The sequence below is a fragment of the Myotis daubentonii genome, chromosome 14 (genome assembly GCF_963259705.1).
Source record: "Myotis daubentonii chromosome 14, mMyoDau2.1, whole genome shotgun sequence".
In the NCBI taxonomy this organism is placed as follows: domain Eukaryota; kingdom Metazoa; phylum Chordata; class Mammalia; order Chiroptera; family Vespertilionidae; genus Myotis; species Myotis daubentonii.
This window is the reverse complement of record NC_081853.1, coordinates 51,435,687-51,456,212: the sequence shown is the minus strand read 5'-3', so window position 1 is coordinate 51,456,212 and position 20,526 is coordinate 51,435,687. Positions and strand designations below refer to the sequence as shown.

The following is a 20,526-nucleotide window of genomic DNA, read 5'->3' as shown; positions in this document are numbered from 1 at the left end:
GAAAATAAACTTTTACAAGCCATCTTCTCCCGGTGCCGACTTTTTCCTTCCCATCTGACTGGAATATAAGCAAGACAGGACGCTGACTGAGATGAACTTTTCACTTTTTTAAATAGCAAGTAGGTCCTGTGCTACATATAAATAAATCTTAAAATGGTCTTCAACAAGGTCAAATTTCCAGCAAGAAGAGACTCTACTGCAGAGTCCTGGGTTCCCCATGTCCAGAAGCCTGGGCCGAATTAATCTGAACAAATGGTCATGAGGTGAATGATGGCCCAGCATCCCCTTCCTTCTTCCACTCCCCACCTTGTCCAAACGGACCCGGCCCTCCACTCCGGAGCTTCACCTGTGGCACAATATGCCTAGAACGCATCAGCTCACATTCCCTACTTTCAATGTAAAAATGTATTTCCGTCCTCGAAGTCGTCTGCTTTTCTATAATGGATCTTGATGCTCCTCCCACTGAGTGGCAAGGTTATGTGCCTTCCCCTTGAACTTGGAGCGTCTGTGACCACCTTGAACACCAGAAGAGATGTCCTGTGACTTGAAGGGTAGGTCGTAAAAATGCCATGCACTTCCATGTTAGATGGAAACCCAGATCAGCCCACACAAAGAGGACGTGTTGAGAGGCCACAGGTAGGTGTTCTGGCCATGAGCTCATCTGAGGCCCCTGCCCAGCAAGGCATCTGCCAGACCTGTGAGGGACGATAACCCAGAGGATACCAGCCCCAGTCCATGCATCTTCCCAGCTGAGGCCCCAAACATCATGGAACACCCCACCCCTCGGTGTCCAGCCTGAATGACCCACAGAATCTATGAGCAAAGTTAAATGGTTGCTCTACACGCCCAAGTTTTGGGGTGGTTTGCTACTGAGCAGGGCTAGGGAACCTTTTATCTGCCAAGGGCCATTTGGATATTTATAACATCGCTCGCGGGCCAAATAAAATGATGAACTTAAAAATTAACCTGCTATATTTGGTCAAGCATTTCATTAACTCAACCCTAATGCCTTGGCAGGGCCAGACCAAATGATTTCAAGGGTCTTATGGCCTGTGGGCTGGGCATTCCCCACCATTGTTATAGGGCAAGGGTAACTGGGACATTGACCTTCCGTGAATAGAATCACAAATTTGACTGAGAACCCTAAGTGACAAGTCAGCCAGGTGTTACACACACTGGGGAGAGGGTGGTCTCAGATGCAGGAGATGTGGGCGGACCTTGGACCCATCACGTCTCTCGCGTGTGAACTGTATGAATCATAAAACGGGATTAAGAGAACCTGGTCACGGTAAGGATGCAATGAGACAGCATACAGAGACCCTTTGAAAGGTCTGAAGTGTGAGGCATTATTATGAACTTCACATGTGAGGCCTCCTCCGTATCATACACATCTTCATTTTAGACACACGACTTTCATGACTGCATAATGCCTATTAAGGCCCATTGGAACAGTAGAATGAGAGGTGGTGAGGAAGGTAGTAGCAGCAGGTAAAACTTTGAAGATTTATCACTGTCCCATTCCCCCTCCCTCTACCTGCTTTCCGCTAGAAAGCACATTGGTAGCATCTACAAAACAATCTCGGTAGGAAAACGAAACATTCCGTTCCTAAAAGTGTACACACACACAAACAAGCATGCATTACAGGTCTTTCGATGGCTCGAGTCTCACAGGGATAACTGAAATGTGCTGACTCTTTCTGTAAGTGCAATCCTAATAGCATGCCATCATTGAGTTAGCTTCTTTAGTCCTTACTGCCCGCCTATTAGATAGGTTCGAGGGTTATTTCAGTTTTATAGGTGAGGAAACTGACACCCAGGGCGCTCACTTCTCACCGTGATGAAGTACAAAACCGGAAGTTAAACCCCCGGCGTTCTGAAGCAGGGCCACCCTTCTAACCACGGCACTGGGCTTCCCCCAAATGTTCTTGAGGGTAAAATATGCACTCACATTCAGTTCCTTTCCTACCCAATTATAGGGAATGTACAAGGTGCTCTTAATCACATCCTACCACTCAAGCTCCCTGGAAGAAACACAAGGGAAAAGTGAAAAGGACTTAATCAGACCCCAGCAGAGAAATGTTTTCTGTTCCACCTCCAACTGCCTCGGTGGGTGAATTACGTGTTCCCGTCCCCGGAGCCCAGGGACCTGTTTACAGAGTAGGTGGGACCCAGCGGGTTCCAGCTGAACGTCCATGGACCATGTCGGGTGGCTCAGGTCCTGGCAAAATTCTGAGAGAACTCAACGGGCTACCAAAATAATTTATTAAAAAAAAAAACCCCACACGATTCTCTCCAGCCCAGATGCCATGCAGCAAGCAGTTCAGTTCTCTTCTTTCCTTAAAAAATGCAGTGTCCTAAGCCGCCCTTTTGAATTTCTAAGACTAGAGGATGAGTGGAAGGAGAGAAGGAAATCAAGAATAACGGGTCCTCAGATGGTGAGCAGTGACTGGGACAGACAGGACTTTCCCCGTCACTTCAGCCCCAGGTTTCTCCTTGGCTTCCTGATGCCCAAGGAAATAGAAAGCAGATTCCCTCCCACGGGGCCAGACCTCCTGTCCAGTCCAGACCAATGCATGTCAGAGTGTAGCCCAGCGGTTCTCAACCTGTGGGTCAAGACCCCTTAGGGGTCTCCTAAGACCATCGGAAAACACATATATAATTACATATTGTTTTTATGATTAATCACTATGCTTTAATTATGTTCAATTTGTAACAATGAAAATATATCCTGCATATCAGATATTTACATGACAATTCATAACAGTAGCAAAATTACAGTTATGAAGTAGCAACGAAAAAATTTTATGGTTGGGGGCCACCACAACATGAGGAACTGTATTAAAGGGTCGCGGCATTAGGAAGGTTGAGAACCACTGGGGTAGCCCCAGCACCAGCAGCATCAATATCTCCAGGAAGTGGTCCAGGCTCCCACCTCAGACCCACTGAATCAGAAACAAGTCCTCCAGCTGATTCTGATAAAATCTCAGAACCACTCTTCTCAGATGAGAGCCACAGACCTAAATCACAGGACCACCAGAGGGCTCTGGTCCACGTGGTCTGAGTCATGCCCTGGCTCATGTCCAGGCAGTGCTCCTAGCCACTTGGTCACTTCATACCCAGGGCCCCTCGGCCTTGGCTGGGCGGGCTGATGGGATGAGCTCAGCCTTCTGGTCTAATTGCCTTGCTCTTGAGCAATCAGCCTTTCAATCATTGAACCATGGGCAACACAGATGGAGTCTTGTGAGACTCCCCTAAACCAGCTCAGATTTTGTGCACTTTCCCAACCTCTTAGACAACTCATGTATGTGAAAAGCTGCCTCCAGCTGACCACCCTGCCCTGGGCCAACCTCTGGCCAGGGAGCAGCCGCTCTGGGCACTCAGTACTACTATGCGTCCCCTTCCGCCCTTAGCAAGTGCCTCTGAGGAGTTGCTCCCCAGGGTCTATTCCATGGGCTTGTTCTTCTGTTTCCAATGGTCACATCTACAGGGACAGTCCATTTGTTTGACAAGTAAATTGATAGTAAATTCTTGCTATCAAACTAACCAACTGTTATTTATAAATCAAGTTTGATGAAGTGACTACTGTCTACATTGGTTCAAAACTTTCAAGTGAAGGGAAAAGCTTTTACTCTGTCAATACTATAAAATAAAACCTTCAAAACAGTATCATCCCAAAGTCTACATGTCCTTCTCAGAAAAAGTGGATCCCGTTTCCGGCCCGGGGGAGCCCCTGTTTCTTAGGGACTTGGAGAGTGACGGGCCAAACAGATAAAGGCCCGTTGCTGCTGATGGTCCATTCCTAGCACCCAAGACAAACAGCTCCATGTGAGCCCTTAGTTGAATCCTATTTCTGTCCACCTCTCATCAGTGGGTTCTCATGACTTGGGCTCGCATCCAGCACTACTTCTGGCCGATATTTTCCTAATGTTACCTCATCTCTCTACTCTCTGCAGTTGTCCCATTCCACTCTTATTTCCCTTCAGCAAGTAAAAAAGAAAAAGGACTAAAATAAGAACATCTTTTCAGAGACTGAAGGAAGCTCTCCAATGTCAAAGTCTGTCTTGGTGAAAAGGTACACACGTTCCCAGTGGTCCTCACCCAGCTCACTACAGAGGCAGAGGCCCTCCTCCGGGAACCTCACGTGTGTGTTTTCATTAGACTCAGAATGAAATATCCTCAAGTGAGTCTGATAGATGTTACCAAGGGACAACGGAATGAAGAAGGGACCCATCCGCTAGATGTGACCCAAACCTGTGCACTTCTAGGAAGACAAAGCCTCTATGTGACTCAGAAGAAACTTGTAAAACAATCTTGTTTGGGGAAACTGCTCACTGCAATTCACAGCTGCAGTATTCCCCCGCTCCTGTCCCCAGGGTCCCACCCAGCTGAGGTCGAGTTTGTGAATCCTTTGAACACTTAACGTGCAAGAATAGCAACAGCCAGAACAGTCCACGGGACTCGAAAGCTGTCCAGAAAAAGCTGCCAAGCACTTGAGAGGTGCATCCTGTTGGGTCTTTGCTGTACCCTGGAGAAGGAGGTCAGCCAAGGCCAGGGGTGGCCAAGCCCAGGGAAGAAATGCTGGAACTCGGGGGCAATCAAGGCAGCTGCTTTGGGATATGGCAAGATCGCGGACTAACCCCACTTTGGGGAGCTGGTTTCCCACAACTGCACGTTAGTTTAAAACCTCCCACTGGCAGGACTCCATACAAATTCTCAAAGCACCTCTCAGTAGTACCAACATTTCGTCATCATCATAAACTGGAGGCCAAATCTAATCTGGCTTCATGCTCAGCCACTTCTCTGCCCCCTGGAACCTACAATCTGTTAAAGCAAAGTTTCTCAACAACTCCCATGCATACAAAGGACCTTTGCAGGTGCTATTTCCTCTCCCTATAACGTCTTTGCTTCCCTGATGACACCCCCAACTCCTCATCAATTCAGTAAACCCCAACCCATCTTCTGTGGTCCAGCTCCTTTCTCAAACTTGCACCCTCCTGGCCTTAGACATATTTATAAACCTAACTACGTCTCTGAGTCTCTCAGCACTCCGTACCTGCATGCATTATGGCACTTACTTGTATTTCTAGAGGCCTGATGCACAAAATTCGTGCAAGGGGCTCAGCCACTGCCGCCACCACCTCGGCTTCATCCGGAAGGTCATCCGGTCTAATTAGCACATTACACGTTTATTATTATAGAAGATAGTTGCGTATTTGTATGCATCTTCCCCACCAGATGTTGCCTTGTAGTCACACTGTCTTATTCATCTTTGTACTCTGAGGCCTAGAACAATGCCTGATGTTCAGAGCACCAGGACTTAATTCACCTAAACTAATTAGACCAGAGCCCAGGAAAATGATCAGCATGGAGTATCGCTTGATTCATAGTCTAATTGGTGTTAGCTGCAAACGCTGCCAAAGCAAGTAAGAGAATCACAGGATTATCAAGGAGTTAGATGCTGAAGGAGTGTTCACGTGGTCCAAGCTCCCTCAGTACTGGGGACAGGGACTGTAAGGTTCGTGCTTGAATATCTCTGGTGATGAAAGACTGACTCCCTCATGAGACAGTCAATTCCAAAGAACAAGGTGGGTCAGCTATACGCACACGGGTGATGAACCAACCCATCAGGTCCAGAGCTCTCTCCCTTGTGGCCAAGTTGTGCTGAAGACTGTGGCTAATCCAGCTGATGGTCCCCAGCACTTATCTCACCCAAGTGGAGCTAAAGTAGGAGACTCAAAAAATTGTGCTGAAAATAAATAGATTCCAGGTCTTGAGCTAAGCACTCTTTTTAAAAAATATATGGTATTTTATCCATGTCAGTTTTCTAGTTTTAATAATCTACTAAAGGTATGTAATGTTATCATTGGATAAAAGGTACCTGAGAAATTTCCACACCATTTTGGCAACTTCTTATGAATGAAACCATTTCAAAATAGAAAATGTTTTAAAATTTGTATTTATATCTATGAAAGACAGAGAAAGAGAAATAGGGGAGCCAAGATCACTGTCCAGAGGGTATGTACCATAATGGAATGATTTGGGCATGGACACAGGGAGATCACTTGGAGGTTTTTAACATCTATAGTAGAGGCCCGATGCATGAAATTTGTGTAAGGGGCTTGGCCCTCACAGCCCCAGCTTCGTCCAGAAGGTCGACTGGTCTAATTAGCATATTATGCTTTTATTATTATACATAAGTACTGAGATGGCAAATTCCATCCTGTCCATGGCCTTGTCCTCTCACCCACTGCTTTACACCTGTCTTGAGACCAGGGCTATCTGGTCAGTTTATCATGAGGCATACCCCTACCTGTATTAGCCAACCCAGCCTTTGACCAGCAGCCAAGGTAACACTCAGGCTCACCAGGAAACCAGGGAAGGGAAAGTCAGTGGATCCATAAAGAGCACCAACTATATGCTAAGGACCCTCTGGGGCGCTCTGGACAAGTCATCCCTATTACTCCTCACTGTCATCCATGCTGTGTTCATTCCACAGAACCCAGGAGGCAGGAGACGTGCTTCTGGCCCGTTAGTGAGGAGGTGCCAGTCACACTCCAGTCTGGTCCTCACTTACCTATGGTCACTGCAGGGGAACCACTGACCGCTGGGTCAGCAGTTACACTCACAGGTTTTCAGAAGTCCAACATCCAACCTGTTTTGTTCAAACCCTTTAACTTCACTTCTGCTTTGAATCCCAACGCCCATTTCTGCTCCTCTCGAGGCTGGTGTTTTGGAATGTCTGTTAATCCCATGGACTTCTTTTAGCCCCTTTCTCCTCCCTGAGTCTGGGTGGGGATGGGTGTGGCTGGAGAGCCAGGCCTGGGGATTTTGTCTTGGGCTCCAGGGCCCTTCAGTGAAGCACCAGCCCCCAGGCCTGCGTGGCGTGTGCGTTCCAGGGCATTCAACAGATGCCTGTTGAGGCAAAGGGGCAAGTATTTCAAAAAAGACTCCCACTTATCCAGTGGTCATAAATCAGTAATCGTTTAATGATGGGGAGGAGGAGAGAGGATCACATTTTCTTCCATTAAGACCAGCAATCAATCAAGCCTGCTGAAAGTCCAGCTAAATTTAGCCTGAGATATGGGCTTTCAGAAAGTCCTCCACAGTGTGAGAAGCCACTAAAAATATAACAAAACAATTAAGTCACCACAGGACTGATGGAGGTCTATAAAGGGGGCGGGGGGGGGGACCCTAGAGATGGGGACTAGGGCCCACCATCCCTTTAAATAGGTCTTACGGATGAGGAGAACCTGGAGAAAAATCTCTAGATGTGAGGTATCACTCGGTTGTTCCATGACCGAAATGCAACGCTAAAGGAGAATATCTGAGTGAATGAGGAGAAAAGGAATAGGAAGGTGTACAGTCCAATTATTGAGAGAGAACTCATCCACCTTGTAGCACCATTGCCTAAACTTCAGCAGAAAAAGGTGTTCTGTGGTCAAGGATGTTTGGGAAACGCAGAAGACTGTATCCCCCTTGTGTCCACTGGCTTCTAATGTGCAGGTCCTACAATAAACAACCTGCCCTGTGTTAAGGGCAGCATTTTCCCAAAGTGATTTGAATACAGAACTTTGTTTTGTCCTTGACATGGAACCTGCTACCATCCCATGGGGGAGAGAGGGAAAACACTTTGGGAAATGCTGGTATAAAGGTTAATATTCTTAATGATATGGATGTGATCTCAATAGATACCTGGTGTCACCAAAGACTGTTCCATTAAGAAAGTTGTTCTCAACCTTGGCTGCACATTAGAATCACCTGGGAATATTTTTAAAATCCTGATTTCTGGGCCTCATCCGCCAGAAATTCTGTTTCCTTGTTACTAATGTTGTGGCCCCACCCCATAACAAAGAAACAGAATTTCCGGAGGATGAGGCCCAGAAATCAGGATTTTAAAAAGATTCCCAGGTGATTCTAATGTGCAGCCAAGGCTGAGAACCACTGCATTAAGATGATCAGCCTGTGCATTACTGCTGACACAAACCACCTGTACTGACTGAAAATACACGCTTCAGTCCAAGACTGAGTTATGACAACCCCATATTCGGCAGGAGGAGGTGGGGAGTTGCCGGCTCTACTCTTCCTGAAGCCAACCTTCCACTGTAGGAGCTCTCAGATGACTATTTTCCATGCCATCAGGCCATGGGAACGGACAGGTATTCATTTACTTGCAATTACAATCCAACAGACTATTTTTATTCACATCTGGTCTATAATACCTTGGACAACACACAAATTAACTCAAAACGGATCACCAACTTAATGCAAAAGCTGACATTATAAACTTCTAATAGAATACCTTGGGCATATGTTCAGCTTGGACATGGTCCAGCTTCTTCCAGCATTCAGTGAACATTTATTAAGCAATTAGTCAACGTCAATTACTCTGCCCGGTGCTGGGGATATGGCGAGAAATGATGCAGTCCCTGATGCCAACTGTGTTACTTATGATCTCCTAGGAGCTCTTTATGGGTTTGTCATTAATAAAAGTAACCCAACCTCTTTGAATATATGTCTATTTCTTGCCAGTACTACCTTGGTTGTAACCCAAGTACATGGTGCTTTTGGGCTCAGTAGTTGGTGGAGTAAGGATACTATCTGCTATATGCTAACATTTCTCTTACCAAGCAGATGGAAAGGAGGACATCAAGCCCGGGGCAAGTACAAGATGAACGAGGAGCAAATATCAAATTTCTGGAGAGTCCCACGGATAAACACCGGTGTTGAATCCAGACCCACACACTGTGGAAGAGGCGTCAGCCAGCTGTGGGTCCAGGTGGCAGGATTTTCTCAGGCAGCCCGAAGGAACTGGCCAACGGGAAGGAATTAACACTTGCATTTAACCCTCTGTTGCAGGCCTCTTCCCACACTGGTGTTGACAAAGAGCAAAAAAACGGGGCTGGCTTGAATTTCTTCCCCTTTATTTTCCCTGACCTTTGGGGAGGGAGTGGCTAAAAGTTCAGATACAGAGGAAGAAAGGGATAAAAACAAAGAGTGAGGGTATCTGGCTAATGGAACAGCAAACTGGAGCCCCAAGGGAACTGGGCCCCTCGGAGCCTGGGGGGAAACAGGAAGTGGGGGGCTGGGAGGACGGACAGGCAGATGCCTGTGGCCGCTCAGGGCAGGACTAGGAGGGGGTGTGATGACAGGGGATGGACTCTGGTACAGTACAGGAAGGACTCTCAGGTTATCTGTACTTCCAATGCCAGCTGGGCTGCCAAACACAATGGCTCCCTCCCATGCCCAGTGCCCTATGCATGGCTCTCTGCTCGAGAACAGGGAACACCCCACCAGCAGAGCAGCTGTAGGCGGAGGCACTGGAGGGAGGGAGGGCCAGTTGCACCTCCCGCCATTCCATCAGGCGGAGAGCGTTGTTTGTGGCACCAAGGAAACGCTTAGCCCCGACTTCAACACAGGAAGCCCTTAGCCACTGACAGTGCTCACTTACTTCCGCCACCGTGGTGCCCTCCAAGCCTCTGAGTGTTAACAGGGTTGCCTAATGAGTCCAAGGAAGGTCAGTACCTACGTCCATGGGTGAGGAACATGACACCAGAACCGCGGGCCTCTCCAGCCCCAAGCATTTCTGCACCCACTCTCAGCCCCACCCCCTCCAGCGTGATCCCAGGAATCCCACCATGTCATCAAAACCTAAGCAGAAAGCCTGACAGCACAGGCTCCCCACGCTGTCCTAACCCCTGCGGAGAGCAATGCCGCTGAGGAGGGCCAGTGCTGGGACTCCCACAAGGCTTTCTGAACGGCCGAAAGAGTTTGCACACCCTCAGCACCACGTTTATGGACCCCTGGGCTCCGGGGAGGCACTTTGGAAGCACACTTCCTAATCTAAGCATGAAGGCAACCTTTCGAAGATGAACGTGTTTCTCGGTACCTCAGGTGGCAGAAGCTGTCCTTGGGCTATGAGTTGGTTCAGGGAATGTGCTTGCACGTATGAATTCACGCTCCGGCCCCTGCAGCAATCCCAGTGTACCCCAAGGGGACCAGGAGGTTTGACTCAAGACCAGCATTGCCTGACAGAGTAGCCACTACCCACGTGTGCCTAGGAAGCACATCAAATGTGGCTAAAAGACATGATCGAGCCCTAACCGGTTTGGCTCAGTGGATAGAGTGTCAGCCTGTGAACTGAAGAGTCCCGGGTTCAATTCCAGTCGGGGGCATGCACCTTGGTTGCGGGCACATCCCCAGTGGGGGGTGTGCAGGAGGCAGCTGATCGATGTTTCTCCCTCATCGATGTTTCTAACTCTCTATCCCTTTCCCTTCCTCTCTGTAAAACATCAATAAAATATATTTTTTTAAAAAGACATATTGAGTTCCAAAGACCTAGTGCGAAAAAAGCACACAAATATCTCATTAATAATATGTACGTGGCTTACGTGTTGAAATGATACTATTTTGCATATATTGGGTTGAATAATATATCTTACTCAAATTAATGTTCCTGGTTTAACATCTTCAATGAGGCAACTACAAAATTTACGATCACGTCTGTGGCCCACGTTACGTTCCTATTGGGCAGCGATGCTCTAAAGTTTCCACACAAGGACAACTCCTCTTCCTGGACAGAAGGACGGGGTCACCACTACCCGGGGCCTAGGCCTGGCCCCCCGCCGATTGAATCAACTTCCTGCCGCCAGGCATCCCCGCGAGCCACAGAGCTGACTACACACAGGGCGACTGCTCTGTGTGGTTTTTTAAAGACGCTACAGCCTTGAACCGTTTCCTGCAAGTGTTCAGGCCTCCCTTCATTCCTTCCAAGGCAAGTTCAGCACGTGGGACAGGGTGCCCATGCGACTCCACAATCACCATCTGGTGGGTTTGGGGTTTTAAACAAATAATCAGCAAACCCACAAAGGGCTAAAAGGGGAGGGGAGACACCTGCCTAGAAACTCCAGCCCAGCAGACGTAGGGAGGATTCTCACGTACGAGTCTGCATATTTTCCAGCGTGCTGAGCTTAGCCCTTTCTAAACAGGTCTCATTTTATCCCCACGCTGATGCGATGGGGTAAATATCTGGACGTTGCCTTCTCCCTGGATTACATCTATACCCAAAGAGAGAGATGAGCCAGAAAGCAATCCCTTGTTTTTTAAAGGACCCCAAAAATGGTTATGTTGTGTGCGTGTGTGAGTGCATGCGTGTGTGTTCCTATGGTCTCATCTACCAACATCTTTCCAGGATCAGAAACATTGGATCATTACCTCAGGAAACAAAAATCCCCTTTGAAGTTCAGTCCAGTAACTTTCCTCATCCTTCGAAATGGACGGTGAGGGTGAAATGACACTGGAACCTCATCAGTCATTTGACGAGCGTTTCGGCGGTCCTATTCCATATTAGGCATGGCCCAGGGTGACAGAACCAAATGTCGTCAGCTGTCTGCCCTCAAAGCGCTGCTCATCCCATAGGAGAGACACAAAGCAAGTCCCAGCGTGTGAAAGGCTGGCTTGGTCCTCCCCAAATTCCTCTGTGGAAGTCCTAAACCCCAGAACCTCAGAAGGGAACTGCACCCAAAGGCAGGGTCATTAGGAGGTAATTTAGTTAAAATGGGTTCATCAGGGTGGGCCCCAATCCAACGTGAGGGGTGTCCTTATAAGAACAGGAGATGAGGACACAGACAAGCACACAGGGAAGACCACGGGAGGACGCAGGGGGCAAGCAGCCATCTGCAGGCCAAGGAGAAGCCTCAGGAGAAACCAAACCTGCCGACACCTTGACCCTGGCCTTACAGCCTCCAGAACTGTGAGAACTAAATCTGTCCTTTAAGCCACCAGTGTGTGCAGCACTTTGCTATGATGGCCCGAGCTGACAGACGGCAAGGAACACGGTTGGGAAGAAAGTCCAGAGCCCATGGGGTGGGGGGGTGAGGAGGGGAGCAGGGGGTGTGTGAAAGGAGGAAGCGGGGAGAGGAATCAGGGTGCCGGGCCGCCATCCTGGAGAGGGAGGTAAGGTTTGCACGGGTAATGCTAGCGGGAAGGGAGCAACAAGAGCAAATGCAAGGAATCTGACGGCATGAGGCTGCCCAACTAGGCCAAGCCATGGCTTTCAGAACGGAGGCCAAGAGACCAAGCGTTCCTTGGACGCAGGGGCTGTGTCTTGCTGTTCGCCATCTCCCCCAGGGATCAGCACAGTACCTGGCACATAGCGGGCGCTCAATAAATGCAGTGGCACACGTAATCTGCCATCTAAACGGGGACGCTTTGAGAGTGAAAGGGTAACTATTCATGGCTCTGCTGGGCCCACACGTGTAAACCAGGCCTGTCCCAGGCACGCCTGGGCATGGGCCACTATATCAGTGATGCGTGTAGAAGCGAACGGAAAATAGAGAAGCGGGAGGCACAAGGGGCAAACTGGAAACCGGCCAGGGCCCCAAATGCGGGTGTGAAACAACCTGAGCTTCTCAGAGGCGGGCCCTGGTCCTCCTTTCCCCGCACCCGGCAGAGCCTGGCACCCGCCATGTACACACAAGCTGGTGGGCAGCATGCATGAACCAGACTCCGAGTTCCTCAAGCGAGGATTAAATGACATTTATCTTTTTAAATGGTTGAGGCCAAAGACCAAGGGAAAGATCAAAGAGGAGGAAAGAGGAAACTCCACCCACTGCCCCTCCCTGGCCCGGGGCTCACAAACCCACACCTGAGCTTCCCTCTAGCCCAGCGATTCTCCACCTGTGGGTCACAACCCCTTTGGGGGTCGAACGACCCTTTCACAGGGGTCACCTAAGACCATTGGAAAACACATATATAACTACATATTGTTTTTGTGATTAATCACTATGCTTTAATTATGTTCAATTTGTAACAATGAAATTAGGGATCATCACAACATGAGGAACTGTATTAAAGGTTTGCGGCATTAGGAAGGTTGAGAAACATTGCTCTAGCCACAGGGCACATCAGATACGACACATGTGGCAGCAGTTGGGAATACAGTTCTTGGACTGACATGGGAAACCCAGGACCAATTGGCTGAAGATAGACCTCCCAGAGCCAGGGCCTTCCGGTCCGCAGGCCCTCAGACAACTTGTGAATGGTAATGACGGTGACCATCCTTTCTTGTGGGCGTGGTGTTAAGATTATGTAATCTGTTCCAGGAGGCAGAACTATTAAGTTGCCAAATGGGATTCAAGTCTTTGCTGCTGATCAGCCGTGAGGCCTTGAGTACGGGAAAGGCTCACAGTCTGAGATTCGTCAACTCTACAATGGGGTTTTATTTTACTCTGTAGAAGTATATGTCATTATAATAAATATCATTTTATGTATAATAATAATGTCATCAGGTTCTTAGAATGACTAAATGTGCACAGAAAACCACATACTAAATGTTCGGTGAAAGAGCTATTACCACTGTTATGGTACTACGGATTTTCTTGTTATATGCACTGCCCTGATACGTTTATTTTATTTACTTTTAAATGTGTTTTTATTGATTTTTAGAGTGAGAGGAAGGGAGAGGAATAGAGAGATGGAAACATCGATGAGAGAGAAACATCACTGATCGGCTGCCTCCTACACACTCCCCATAGGGGATTGAGCCCGCAACCCAGGCATGTGCCCTGACCAGGTGACCTCTTGGTTCCTGGTCGACGCTCAACCACTGAGCTACACTGGCCAGACCCTAATCCTATACAATAAAAGGCTAATATGCAAATTGTCCCCTAGGGAGTTTGGCCGACCTGGAGTTCGACCGCTCGCTATGACGTGTGCTGATCACCAGGAGGTGGCGTGGAAAGACGGAAGGCCCCAGCTGGCAGCCAGCAGCCAGGGAAGGAAGGCCCTAGCCGGCAGCAGGAAGACCCTGATCGCCAGCCAGGCCTAGGGACCCTACCCACACACAAATTTCGTGCACCGGGCCTCTAGTGCTTTTATAAAAAGAAGCAGTTTTATATCACTCTCTTCACACAAAACTGCTAGGACACACATGGATCGTTTTTTCTCCTTTGCCCACCACTATTCCAGCTCTCATGACACAGGGCCAACCACCTGCAGACAGCTATTTGGAAGGGGGGTCTCTTCCTTGTGGGGGCATCCCTGGCTGCCAGTGAGAGAACCCCCTTCTACCATCCCACTCACTACAATCAGCAAACTCCCCATTCTTAAAATTAGAGGTCACCCAAGCGGGGGGCGGGGGGGGGGTGCCCGGCAGTACCCCGCCAGTCCGTCCTGCACTGATCAGCACTGGGCCAGTTTCAGTCTCAAGAGTTGAGGAGACTCCGGGGGTTCAAACAGTTCCCTTCACCAGGCCCCTCCCCTCCTCCACGCAGCTCAACAATCAGCTCTTCATTACTCTTTGGAGTGTAGAGGGTTGCTGAACAGAACCTCAACACGTATGAGGGATGAGGAATAGTGAACTTGATCAATTTTTATTTTTATTTTTTAAAATATATTTTTACTGATTTCAGAGCGGGAGAGAGAGATGGAAACATCAGTGATGTTCCATGATAGGAGCTGTTTTATTATTGCTGGGCCAGCTTCCAGAATTTTGCTAATAAAATGATGCTTTTCGGGGAAAAAAAAGGATGAGAGAGAATCATTGCTCAGTTGCCTCATGCATGCCCCTTACTGGGGACCGAGCCTGCAACCTGGGCATGTGCCCTGATGGGGAATCGAATGGTGACCTCCCGGTTCATAGGTCGACGCTCAACCACCAAACCACACCAGCCGGGCTTGCTCGATTTTTAAAAAAATCTTTTTCATTATTTTAAATGGAAACTATTAAACCACCTAATAATTTCAGTCAAAATACAGAGTGCCCCTGAACCAAACGTGCAGATAGTAAAGCTACGGCCTGGTGGTGAAACTGACCCCACAGGCTTACTTTCCTATTCTTAGCCAACTGAAAAAGCCACAGGAAACAAGAAGAAAAGGACTCCGCTAATCAAAACATCTTGGTGGGTAAGGCATGACTTGAGTGATACGAGCAACTCAGTAACAAACACAACGGATACCATGGTTACGGAGCGGGGAGCTCCCTGTGGCTGGCTTGCAGGAGCCAACTGTTAAATTTTCAGAAGGTTTATGAGTCTGTGGTTAGACATGCCATTATTAAAGCGGCATTTACGAAAAGTGAAATAAGTCAGGCGAAGAAAGACACCCTATGATCTCACGTATATGTGAAATCTAAAGGAAAAAAAAAAAAAAAGCAAAACCAAACTCCTAAGCAGAACGAATTGAGGCTTGCCAGAGGAGGGGACCGGGAAGATGGATAAAAGTGGTCAAAAGGTACAGTGACAAAGGCAGTCCTGGGGATGCCATGTACACCAGGGTGACTACAGTTAACAATACCGTCTTATAGATTTGAAAGCTGCTAGGAGAGTAGGTCTTAAAAGTTCTCATCGTAAGATATGGTGGCCAGTGTGATGCCCTGCCCTTCGCCACACCAGGATGGCCATCTGCCCCCACAAGTGACAAAGCAGCTGTAGCAACTTCCGGTTCAAGCTCCCTTGACAGTTCCTCCCGCCACATAAAAGCACAGCCTTCGGGACATCTGCAGCTCCTCAGAGAGCCGCTGAGCTTTTCCGGCCCCTTGTCGACCCTGGAGTGGCTTTTCTTCCTTTTCGCATTCGTCCTTATTACCGGCTCCCTTCGCCGTGGCTGGCGCGTGGTTTTGCTCACCAAAGGTTTCTGCAGGCCTCTAGCTGGGGTGTCACTCATCCTCACAGTTGGGAATGATGCCACTGACCCCGCCCTGGGCCTGGCCTGGGCTGGTCCCTGCATAGACTCAGCGCTGTCCCCCTGGTTTCCTGGCTCCTGAGGAGGCTCCAGTTGGCCCGTGAGACCTAAGCGCCTGACCTCCCAAAGGGCTGGCTTTCTCGGGGGTCGTGCAGGACTCCGGGATGGAGCACAGCTAGCACCCAGGTCAATGCCTAAGGACCAGAGAACGGTGCGGTAATGACAAGACACTCGTATGGACTCTTCAGCGTCGGCCATGCATCCAAAACTCTCTGCTCCATCATCTCATGCCACCGGTTCCCAGCTGTAGGTCCACAGAGACCTGAGCAGGCCCCGCCCTGACCGGATGCTTCCCAAACGGGGCTCAGGGCGTGGTTTCCACGGCCCATAGGCACTGCTCTACAAAAGGCCTGCCATGTTTGAAAGTGATTCCCCTGGAGTCCTCTGACTGCACCAGGGAGAAAGTTCCAGAGCGGTGCCAGTGTGCGCTCCGTGCTTCCCGAGCACGCCATAGCCTCCCCTCCTAACACGAGAGCAGGCTGCTTCTTCAGACACTTGGCAAACAATGAAATCCAGTTAGAATTCAATGACGTTGTTGTGTCTTCGACGTATTTATTTTTACCATTACTTTCTATTTTGGCATGCGATAATTGGTTTTCTGCTTACAGGGGGGTACAGCGTTTCTGTTTTAAATTACTTTATTTGAGGCTGGAAGTCAGCTGATTTAAAGAAAAAAAATATGCCGGTTGTGGCTCAGTTGGTGGAGCACTATCCCAGGCAGCAGGAGGTCATGGTTCCACTCCCAGCTGGGCGGGGCACATGCCAGGGCTGCAGGCTCGATCCCCAGTAGGGGGCGTGCAGGGGGGCAGCTGATTGATGTTTCTCTCTCATTGATGTTTCTATCTCTCCCTCTCTCTTCCTCTCTCTGAAATCAGTACAAGCCTATCAAAAACAAAAACACTGGGTCTCTGACGACCGAAGAGCCAGAGACACTGGAGTGAGCCCTAGGACCACGACAGGAAGCACAGGGCACGTCCCAGGAGGAAAGGGCCAGTTCACCTGGACCAGAGCCCAGGGCGCATGTGATTCAGAGAGGCTAGGAAGGTAAACTGAGGCCACGTGGTGGAGAAAGCCTTGAGGCTGACGGGTGGTGTGTGGCCTGCTGACCATGGGGATTCACAAAGGTTTCCAGCCCCCTCACCAGAAGGGGCCTGTCCCCCACACGGGGCTGGTTTGGGGGGAGGAGAGGAGGAAAAGTGAGGCACGTGGGCTGTGAGGCAGAGAGGCCCAGGAAGCAACTGGACGGGCCTCGGCGCTGATGACCACAGGGAGGCCCTGAGAATGGAACTGGCAGCCACAGGAGGAGGGGACTCATCCCCAAACCCTGTATGTCCTGGAGGCCCCACCAGGGGCACAAACAGAACAAAACACAGGCCAAGCGGCGAGCCCGGAGGCAGGTGTAGCCCGGGCAGTCCTCTTGGATGGAGATCCTAATCACCATATAAGGAATAAAAACCAGGGAAAGGAGGAAGGGGGGAAAAAAGATTGGAACAGGCTTAAAGAAAAAAAGAAAAAAGAACCTAAAGATAGCCTAAACAAAACACGCCCGCCCGCCCGCCCGGCCTGCCTCACTGTCTGCCGGCCATATGGTGTGCGATAAGCCAGCGCTTTTATTTATCTTCCTCCGCTGTCTATTACACCCTCCGACAGGCTCCACTGGAGGCAAAGGCTGCGCCGAGCTCTCGGGCTGTGACAACCAGCTCCCAGTCCTTGCTCCCGGAGGCAGCCAGGCGGTGATCCTCCCCCCAGCCTTGCTGCCTGTCTCGGCCCCACAAGTGCCCTGGCCTCCACAGCTGTTTCCCCACATCTGGAGGAACGACAGGCCAGGCCAGCTGGGCCACACCGCAGACAGCCCGCCAGCTCATTAGCGCTCACCCTCACTGGCTTACTTGGCCATGACCAGGGTCCTCTGCTAGGACCCAGACAATACTAGTAGAAACTCACACACTCACTCACACACACACACACCTCTCCTTGTGGCAAGAAATTATCATACACCTTGAGTTCTGCTTAACAAGGATGCTGCCTCAAACCATCAATGCCTCAGGGCTCATGCCTTTCTGATGTAGCCACCCACCCCCATCTCCCTGCATGAAAAAATGGTCAAGCAATAAACTATATCCGCATTTCGCCAGGTCCAAGTTCACTGCTGTTCCCTACCGTGACGCAGGCAATCACAGGAAGGTCGACGCCAGCTCTGCACGCCTGAGCCCTAGCCTCAGCCTCCACGCTCTAGCACCACCTCACACTCTCGCCTCTCCTCAGCCACGTTTGCACTGAACGGAAAAGTGTGACGCGTGGGGTGGGAGGCGACGGATAGGGTGCGCCTCCCAACAGGACGCCCAGTTAAATCTGAATTCAGATAAACAACAGATACATTTTATTAAATTTTAGCTTTTTTTCATTTTGTTTCTCAATTACAGTTACCATTCAGTATTGTTTTGTATGAGTTCCAAGGGTAGGGTTAGAGACAATCCTATACTTTGCAAAGTGTTCCCCCTGGTATGGCCAGTACCCACCTTGTACTCTACACAGCCATTACAGTATTAGTAGTGACTTGATCCCCCGTGTTGTACTTGGCATCCTCATAACTATTTCAACAAATATATTTTAATAGAGGTGTATCACATGCACTATCTGGGATGTACTTATACTAAAAAAATCATTTGTTGTTTATCTGAAACGCAGCTTTAACCAGAAACCCTATAGTCTAATTTGCTCAATCTGGCTGCCCTGGATGTCAGGGAGTGGCAGGAGGAAGGCCTCTGGCCGCCCTGCTCTTCCTCAGGGAACCCTGGGAGGCTGCCTCTGGCCCGCACCTCGGGGTCGCTGTTCCCCAAGGGCACTCTGCAGAGGCCTGGCCAGCTCTGTGCCACCCTATCTCTCAGCCAAAGCAAGAAGCCCCAGAGCCCTGAAGGACAGCATGAGAGGGAGACAGCAGGAAGTCCCAGGGAAGATGCCCCGCCTCCAGGAAGTACAGAGAGACCAAGCACAAGTACCTAAGACCAGGCCATGTTAGAATGTGAGCCTGTGATGAGCACCTCGCACCCCCAAGCCAAAGCAAAGTAACACCTAGAGAGGTAGGTGGCTGGTTGGCTTAACAGGAGCATGAACTGTTTTATTGGTTTATTTTTATAAGAGAAAACTTATTTAGAAAGTCACGGAGGTAGGAGTGAGCGGGGAAGATAGGGGCTCAGGAAACAAGTTACAGAGGCAAAAGAAAGGGCCCTTAGAGCTTAGGAGAGAGAAGGGTACAGGTAACATGCCTTGGGGGAGGGGACGGATCCAGGGGGTGAAAGGCAAGGGTGTGCTCTGGGAGTGCCCGGTGCCGAGGAATGACCAGCCACTGACCCACAGGCAGAGGCAGAGGGCACCGGAGGTGGAAGGACCCCTGTGACCCAGACCATGTGGTAAGTGAAATGAATGTGGGCTTTGGAGTCGCACAGAGCCACTTGGTGTCCAATCAGACGAATACACTGACCGCTCTGGGTCTCAGTTTCAGAGTCTCTAAAATGGGCAGGTTTACTTACCTTGAAAGGTGGTTGCAAGAATGAAGCATTACATGATGAGTACACTTAAAGGACCCTGCATGGAGCCTGAACACAGCAGGTGCTAAGCTTTATTATCATTTGATTGAGCTATATGTAATTGCCAATATTCTAACAGTCTTCTTGACTTACAAAAATGGCAACTCCATGTAGTGTAACCTAATATTATGAGCCAGTGGCTTTCTGACAACAGCAAAAATAGTCCACAGATTAAGGGTGAAGTGTCATTCTATTATTGCATTTGCCCAACCAAATGATAATGCTTACCTTCAGCTGCTGGGTCATCCATCCTGAGGGCTTTTAAGGGCGGGATGAACTGTTTCATAAATGGCTTTCACCCGGTCCTTCGGGCAGTGGGTCTGGGCAGGTCCCAGCACGAGTCCTGGCAGGAGACGTAACCCAGCCCCAGTGAAAGGCCTCTCAGGGGCATGGACCTCATGGGCTCTGGGCCAGGCCAAGTGCCATGGATGTGTGCCCCATTTCTCTATATACAACCCAGAAACATCTAAAAGCAGCTGTTATCCTCCCGCTCTGGCACTTAGGGCAATAATAGAATGACACTTCATCCCTAATCTGTGGACTATTTTTGCGATCGTCAGAAAGTCACTGGCTAATAATATTAGGTTAAACTACATGAAATTGCCATTTTTGTAAGTTAAGACTGTTAGAATATTGGCAATTACATATAGCCCAAACAAATGATAAGGATGCTTACTTAGCATCTGCTGTGTTCAGGCTCAATGCAAGGTTCTGTAAGTATATTCATCCTGTACTGTTTAATTCTTACAACCACCTTTCAAGGTAAGTATTACTGTGCCCATTTTATTTATTCATTTAAATATATTTTATTGATATCAGAGAGGAAGGGAGAAGGAGAGAGAGAGAAACATCAATGATGAGAAACCAATGATCGGCTACCTCCTACATGCCCCCGACTGGGGATTGAGCCCGCAACCCGGGGAATGTGCCCTTGACCGGAATGGAACCCAGGACCCTTTAGTCTGCAGGATGATGCTCTGTCCACTGAGCCAAACCAGCTAGGGCTACTGTGCCCATTCTAGAGTTGCAGAAACTGAGACACAGAGAAGTCAATGCATTCATCCGACTGGACACCAACTGGGTCTGTGAGACTCCAAAGCCCACTTTCATTTCACCTCCCATGTGGCCTGGATCACAGGGGTCCTCCCACCTCCTGTGCTCTCTGCCTGTGCGTCAGTGGCTGGTCATTCCTCAGCCCTGG

At 49.3% G+C, this 20,526-nt stretch overlaps 1 protein-coding gene across 1 annotated transcript in view; it reads right to left on the bottom strand.

The window, feature by feature from the left end:
- ITGA9 (integrin subunit alpha 9) overlaps positions 1-20,526 on the bottom strand; it is a 261,202-nt gene that overhangs the window by 165,817 nt on the left and 74,859 nt on the right. The gene's annotated exons all lie outside the window — the stretch shown is intronic.